Below are 7474 nucleotides of genomic sequence, written 5' to 3'. Positions count from 1 at the left end.
CAAGATTGGACGATGGGCACTACATAAAATATTCATGTATAATTTTGTTTCATACAGCTTTCCCTTCTCTGACCCAGAAAGATTGAGCAAATGGATTAATATTGTATCCAGACAAGGATCAGACGGGATGCCCTGGTATCCCAAGTCACATTCTCGGATTTGCAGTGATCATTTTCTTCCGAAGGATTATGATCAGTCCAAAACAAGAAACGTTTTATTGAACACAGCCATACCATCTATTTTTCCAGCACATCCAATTCACAAACAGCCTGTTGTTTAACAAACCCGTAAACATCCAATAAAAAGAACACAAGAAAATACACAAGAGGAACATAATGTAAAATATGCTAAATTAAGTTGCAACCATGATCATACTTATAATTGTCCTTCCATTGAGATTGATTTAGAGAAAACTAAAAGAGAACTTGAAAAAGTAAAGGGCCTAATAAAATACAAGAATAAAACAATAAAAGCATTGAAGATGAGAATGGAAAGGAGAGATGATAAAATATCTAGCCTTTTAATAGAGATGGAAAATTTAAAACTCTTAACATCTGAAGAGCACTCTCTATTAAATTTGAACTTTGATAAGGACACTCTAAGTATAATAGAAAATGAAGTAAGAGACGCCTCTTCCTCAGTCCATGGAATAATTAGAGGTGTGAACGTTATTTTTTGTCGTCTGAGTGATAGCTAAACAATGCTGACTTTACAATCGGTTTTGAACATCGATAGTCGATAGTCTAGCAAAGTCTAGTTCGCCATGCGAGCTTAAAAAATAATTTTTTTCTCCCTCCACACATTCTGATAGTCTTTTATTCAGTTCATTATATATTTGTTAAACTCTTTGTCAATGTTTACAAACAATGTATAACTGTGATGAAAACAAACCGCCCGGTACGCGATTGACTTGGTGTTGAGAACCATTGTTGCAATGGACGCGGTGCATACAGGGTTGCCAGATTATTTTTCAACAAAATGCCAGGAGAAGACTCAAAAAATGCCAAAACACTCAAAAAAATGCCAAAGTCTGTTGACTCCCACCCCCTCTAAGAAAACTACTCACTTTTGATAGACAATTTACTATCATATCCTGGTGGCTTGCGTGTTTTCTTTTCTTTTTTTTTCTTTTTTTTTTTAAATTATACTAAATTTCCCGTTGGGGTATTTTTTACCTACTGACTACTAAGTGGAGTGCTAAACCACTACACCACGGTCGAGAAAAGGTGTCATTTGAAGTATAATATACAAGAAAAGAAAATGCCAAATGAAAATGCCAAATGCCAAATGATTTTTCTAATGCCAAACGGTTTTCAAAAATGCCAGATTTTTGGAATCTGGCATTTAAAATGCCAAACTGGCAACCCTGGGTGCATAGATACCAAAAAGCTTGCCCTTGTGGGATGGGTCAGCCAGCCTGTCAAGTTGGCATGCGCCGGGCGGATTTTTTAATAGAGAGGTGGAACTCTTTTGCTTATCATTCTTGTTCTCCTTCTAATTTCTTCGGATACACGGCACGGTATCGATAGACGCGCCACGAAGTAAACAACACTTTCTTCATCATGAATTCCTCTGATGAAGATACTCTGATTAAGTTAATCATACTAAATAATAGAAAAAGGAAGAGAAAAATGTATCATCATCATCATCATCATCATCATCATCATCATCATCATCATCATCATCATCATCATCATCATCATCATCATCATCATCATCATCATCATCATCATCATCATCATCATTAGAAAAAGCATCCTATCCTAACGATAATAAGCTATTGTTATGGTCCTTTTCAGTTCGATAGCTCAGTTGGTAGAACACTCGCTTCACACGGAAAAGGACCGTGATAGATCCCGGGTACAGTAGAGATTTTTTCTGATCCCCCTGTCCACCCAGCAGTGGTTGGGTAGCTGACTACTACTACTACTACTACTACTACTACTACTACTACTACTACTACTACTACTACTACTACTACTACTACTACTACTACTACTACTACTACTACTACTACTCCCCTCCTCCTCCTCCTCCTCCTCCTCCTCCTCCTCCTCCTCCTCCTACTACTACTACTACTACTACTACTACTACTACTACTACTACTACAAAATAAATAATCAGAATTGAGCTTTATATAGAGCAATATCCACTAAAATGTGCTCAAAGCGCTTTACAGGGGGTACCTGGTCAACAGCAACATTTAACATGTAGGACGGGACATGACGCCTGTTAGGCAATGTTACAATTTTTCGGACAAAGACAACGCTGCTAACGGCCAGGTACTCATTTTACACCTGAGTACGGCGAGAGACTGTGAGTAAAGAGCCTTTTCCAAGGACTCAACTATGCGCCGAACGCAAGGCTCGAACCCAGGACCTTCCGATCCGAAAGCGAGTATCATACCACTAGACCACATAGCCGCACTACTACTACTACTACTACTATTACTACTACTACTACTACTACTACTACTACTACTACTACTACTACTACTACTACTACTACTACTACTACTATCATAATCATTGTTATTATTGTTATCATTATTACTATGTCCTATTATTATCATCATTTCCATTATCATCATTATTATTATCATCATTGCAATTTTTATTATCAAAAATTAACTCACCAGCAGGTAGACATTTCCTGTGGATATCTTCTCAGATTTGTTTTCGTTGATCCTTGTTGTGATATTCTGGGTTCTTTGGGTCCCAAAAAAGAGGCCGGTTTCTCACAAATTCAATAATTTTCTTTTTGTAGTCGTCCATCTTGACCACACGGGGCACCAAAAAAACAAAACAAAACAAAAACAAAAAACAAACAACCCCCCCCAAAAAAAAAAACAAAAAAAAAACAACAAAAAACAAAACACACACACAAAAAACCCCCCAAAAACCCCAAAAAACCAGCAATGCTACAGACGGCGACATGCAAATTTTTGTTACGGCTGTGTTGTGCTCGCTCTGGAGAGGGCTTCTATAATTTCTTGTAGCTTGTTCGTTTGTCTCATGTGTTGTTTACTTTTGTGAGCCCTTTTTATGAGTAGTTCTCACTAAATATCAGATCACAAACTTCAATAATTTTCTTTCTCTAGTCGTCCATCCTGACAAGACGCAACACAAGAAGAAAAACCAACAAATGGAGACAGACTTGTTTTGTGTCGTGTTGTCTATGGAAGGGAGTTTCCTATAATTTCTTCTTGTTACGTTCATTTGTTTCATGTGTTGTGTGGTGTGTGGCCGCCTTGTGTGGGGTCCGTCAAAGGGACCGAAATGTAGCAATGACTATGAAAAGTTTTGTTTTCTATTTTTGTAGGAAATACTACTCTTAAATCAAAGCTCTATCTCCACTGAGTAAAAATCTTTTTGAATTTTGGAAATCCATTAATATATAACAAAGTTATACAGTTTCAAATGTGTCATTTATTTGGATGACTCACAAAGAGAAAATAATACGGAAAATATGGGACGCTTTCTCTCGTTTTATTCTGGTTTGTGGCTGTATCTCGCTTAATACGTGGAATAAGATATTAAAACTTGGCAATTTTATGGCAAAATTATCAGAAAATATGATGAAGACATCAGAAAAATTCTAACTTGTATAGTTTTAGAGCTGTATGGCTATGGTCAACTATAATTTTGTTTTAAAATATACATAATATTGATCATTTGGAACTTTTCCGAAGTGTAATTTTGTGTCTACAACCCATACAAATGACACAAAAAATGCCTGCTAAATTATTATCAATCAGTCCCGTGAGACCATGGCTTAGGTTATTTCTAGTATTTATTTGAGAGAGAGAGAGAGAGAGAGAGAGAGAGAGAGAGAGAGAGAGAGAGAGAGAGAGAGAGAGAGAGAGAGAGAGAGAGAGAGAGAGAGAGAGAGAGAGAGAGAGAGGGTGTTAATCTACTATCCCTATGACATAACAATGAAACAATACCTTAGTTTTAAAAAAGCGCGCGAGGATTTGTGTCGTCAGTCATCGCGAACAAGGTTGCCAGATGGCCACGTGTGTGGCCAAATATATAATGTTGCTTCTTTTATTAAATTTTATTCATCTATTTTTGTCTCAGTGACATTTATCCTAGTCTGTTCAATTTTCTGTTTGTTAAAATTTAGTTAATTTTAAGTGGGCCAGTCTTAATAGTGAAAGCCATTTAATTTTCTATTTAGCCACTTTTGAAGTCGAATTTGGTCAGGTTAAAGTCAGGCCATCTGGCAGCCTTGCCTCGCTCACGTCATTTTCGTGTCGCGCGATGGTGGAGCAAAATGACTGTCTCCATAATTTCTCTCATTGAAATGCAAATTGGGTTGATGTTTTGTGAGAATACGGGAAAAGTACTTATCATAATCCAATGAAATTTTAAATATAAATAGTAGTAGGGGGAATTAGGCTAAAACCGTGCAAGTTCGGGTTGAAAGCATGAAAATTTGCATACAGGTTGCTAAGACCCATAGAAAAAACATCTCATATAGAACCACTCTGGCAATCAATCATAACGTATCGGTTTAAGGCCTTAGATTTTACATATTACAGCTATATTATACAAGGGAAATAACTGCGTAAAAATATATATTTTCTTCATATTCATTGTATTTGGGAAAATTAGGCTAAAACCGTGCACATTGGGGTTGAAATCCTGAAAATTGGCATATAGGTAGGTAAGACCCGTATAAATAACACCTGATATAGAACCACTCTGGCAATCTATCATAACAGTGCATTTTTTCCTATATAGCATTACTTATCCGAGGAAATAACTACGACAATACAATGTGCGTTCTAAAACTTTAAATACACCGGTAACCATTTAAGGTAGCTAATTGATGGCTTTTTCATGTTGTAATTAGTAGATAAAAGCGGGAGAGGGGGAGAGGGAGTGAGCGGGAGAGAGAGAGAGAGAGAGAGAGAGAGAGAGAGAGAGAGGGAGAGAGAGACAGACAGAGAGACACAGAGAGAGAGAGATAGATAGAGAGAGAGAGAGAGAGAGAGAGAGAGAGAGAGAGAGAGAGAGAGAGAGAGAGAGAGAGAGAGAATTTTACTCATTATGTACTAACCTAACTTGTAGATAAAATAGGAAGATGGGGGAGAGGGAGTGAGCGGGAGAGAGAGGAAGAGAAAGAGGAAGAGAGAGAGAGAGAGAGAGAGAGAGAGAGAGAGAGAGAGAGAGGAGGAGGGAGGGAGGGAGGAGAGAGTGAATTTTACTCATTACTGTACTGACCTAACACCCCCCCCCCCCCCCACACACACACCCTACATCTACACAAGTCCGTGCAAGGCAAACCGGACCTTAAACACTTGCATCGGGTGCCGATACATTCTCTCTTACATGAATATTTGATGAGTTTTGGGACACTTTTGAAAATTCTGGATATAAGCTCCACAGTGGTTCATGTCGATCGTCACATTTGTTGCAGGGTTCTCTTCTATAAAAGATATAATGTTAGCAAAAGCTCGACTTCTTTCAAGAACTGTGACATCATTAGTATCATCAGCAGTGACATCTTTTAAAGCTTGTTGTTTTAAGTATCGTGCATGACAAATTTTATGATATAGGGCGGTAGTGTGCCTCCTGAGCGACTAAATCTCCTCCGGCAATAAATGACAACATATCAGAATCTTTTGAAGATAATGCTATTTCACGAATATTTTCTTCCATATCTGTTGTCATTATAGAATGGAATACTCCCGATTCCATTTTTTTTTTACAAAAAAGCACGTTTGTTTATTACAGCCAATCTATAATTTTGAACGTTGTCTCATTATTCTCGTTGCGAAATATATTCATTCGGTGACTCCTCCAAGTCAAATGACGAAGTTTGGAATTCTTGTAGGGCATTTCTTTTAGATTTCTTTAATTCTAATCGCCTAATTTTGTTGGCATTACATTTTGCACGACAATACTTATCCACTTAACATCATTTTGTTTTAAGCTTTCAAAAATCTCATAACTATCTGATGAATTTGAAAATATAGATACATCCAACTTGTTTTCATCACAAATCAAAGAATTGAATTGTGTTAAATCTTCAAAAAGAGTTTCATAGCCTTGCCCATGTCATACCTCCTCGACTTAGAGGGGCATTCTAAACGGTCTGTGTTATCTTGGTGGCATATCAAACACTGGTCCCAGTCTCTGGGAGCAGTTCTTTTTGCCATTGTATGTGTATCTGAAAGCATGCAAACGCATTCCTTTATTAGGCATATGCAATATTCTTTCATTACTCTCCCTCTCTCTCTCTCTCTCTCTCTCTCTCTCTCTCTCTCTCTCTCTTTCTTTCTTTCTTTCGTTCTTTCTGTTAAAGACCCATCATCAGCAGGCAAAATGTGTGCAGTGCCTTACATAAGGATACAACAGTACAAATAGAATATTCTCCCATCGTCCCTTTGAGGTAAATAACGTAAAGTAAATAACTTGCAACAATACAGCATCATAGTGGTTGCTGATGATGATAATGATGATAATTATAGCAATGTAAGTGGTATGCTGACTCTTTACTGTCATCAAGTTTGACGGAAATAGGTTTTAACTCACGTAAAATGATTATAGCAATATTTTTGGAAAGAAAAGAAAACAGGAGGAGGGGAGAAGGAGCACTGTCCTTTGTCAACACCGGTTATCGGCATTTATTGAGCTGTGTTCTGCTAGTCTGTTTTGTCTACCCCTCTGCTCATCTGCCCGTCTGCCCGTCTGTTTTAGAGCAATTGATTATACTTATTAAATCAGATGCAGAAAAAAAATCTTATATTATAGAATATTGCTCGCTAGACGTGAAATTGAATAATATTTACGATTAAATAATTTGTATGGTTCGTGAATCGAAAGTAAAGGGAAAGGAAAACATCCGCTTCGACGCTAAAAATAGTCACCAATGGGAATCAGAAGGATCACGTAAAACAACATTGGGTCGGCTTGCCTCGAATGTTTACACATTAAAAATGAAAGAAATTATTGTCGTCCATTTCAAAATTTTCTCATCTTAAAAACCTTGTATCTCAACTAATACTGATCTCTCAGAGTAGTTCTATATCATAAATTATAGGGTTTTTCATATTCTACAACATTCGTAATTTTCATGCTTTCAACCCTGTTTGCACAATTCAAGGGTTTTTTTGGACCTAATTCCCCCTACTATAGAAAAAATGTGCATATAACCTTATGAGCGACAAAATCTCTCCTCTTTGTAGTTTTAGAAATATTGTACTCCAAAGCAATCTATTTTTAACAGTCTTCTGGTGATTGTACGAGTTTTGTCGCTTGACCTAATCTAAAATGACCTCTTTTCTAACTGTGTGCCAACTTTCAGTCAAATTCATCGATAAACAGCTTCGTAATTAATTTTTAAAAATAGCATGTACGGAACGGCGTCGTCCCATATTTTGTCGCGAATTTGGGCACTTTGTGAGCGAAAAAGAGGCCCAAAGATTTGTGCGGGATAGTCGTTGCTACGAAATGGATCCACAGTG

This window comes from Berghia stephanieae, chromosome 8, assembly GCF_034508935.2.
Source record: "Berghia stephanieae isolate SIO BIC M18660-M18661 chromosome 8, UCSD_Bste_1.3, whole genome shotgun sequence".
NCBI lineage: Eukaryota > Metazoa > Mollusca > Gastropoda > Nudibranchia > Aeolidiidae > Berghia > Berghia stephanieae.
The sequence above is the reverse complement of the archived record's forward strand: the minus strand, read 5'-3'. Positions refer to the sequence as shown.